This window comes from Myotis davidii, unplaced genomic scaffold (genome assembly GCF_000327345.1).
Source record: "Myotis davidii unplaced genomic scaffold, ASM32734v1 scaffold115, whole genome shotgun sequence".
Lineage (NCBI taxonomy): Eukaryota > Metazoa > Chordata > Mammalia > Chiroptera > Vespertilionidae > Myotis > Myotis davidii.
The window spans coordinates 2431715-2432436 of NW_006291010.1; positions in this window are offsets into that span (position 1 = coordinate 2431715).

Below are 722 nucleotides of genomic sequence, written 5' to 3' on the forward strand. Positions count from 1 at the left end.
ATCTCCTTTGGCCCCCTGAGGTGCTGGGACTGGCCTGAGCGAGGGGCCTGGGGCGGTTTGCAGGCCAGCCACACTCCCATTGGGGTGGGGGTCCCCTAGAAGGGTGTGGCCAGCCTGGGCGAGGGGCTGAGGGCTGTTTGTAGGCTGGCCATGCCCCCATCAGGGTGAGGGTCCCTGCTGGTGGGCATGGCCGGCCTGGGCAAGGGGCTAAGGGCCATTTGCAGGCTGGCCATGCCCCCACTGGGGTGAAGGTCCCTGCTGGGGGGTGTGGCCGACTTGGGTGAGAGGCTGAGGGCCATTTGGGGGTGGTTTGCAGGTTGGCCAAACTCCCGGCTTTGTCCAGCAGGATGTCTGGAAGATCTCTGGAAGGTCTCCTGGTCTAATTAGCATATTACTATTTTATTAGTATACTAGAGGACCGGTGCACAAAAATTTGTGCACTCGGTGCGGGGGAGAGGGAGTCCCTCAGCCCGGCCTGTGCCCTCTAGCACTCTGGGACCCCTCGGGAGATAACTACCTGCTGGCTTAGGCCTGCTTCCGGGTGGCAGAGGGCAGGCCCAATCTCTAGGTGCAGCCCGTGGTCTGGCTGACAGCCAATTGGGGAGTTGGGGCGCCACCCCCTGTCATACACAGAAAAGAACAGATTGGGAGGTTGCGATGCCACCCCTAGTCACGCTCAGGGTAGGGCTGATTGGGGGGTTGGGGCACCGCCCCCTGTCAAA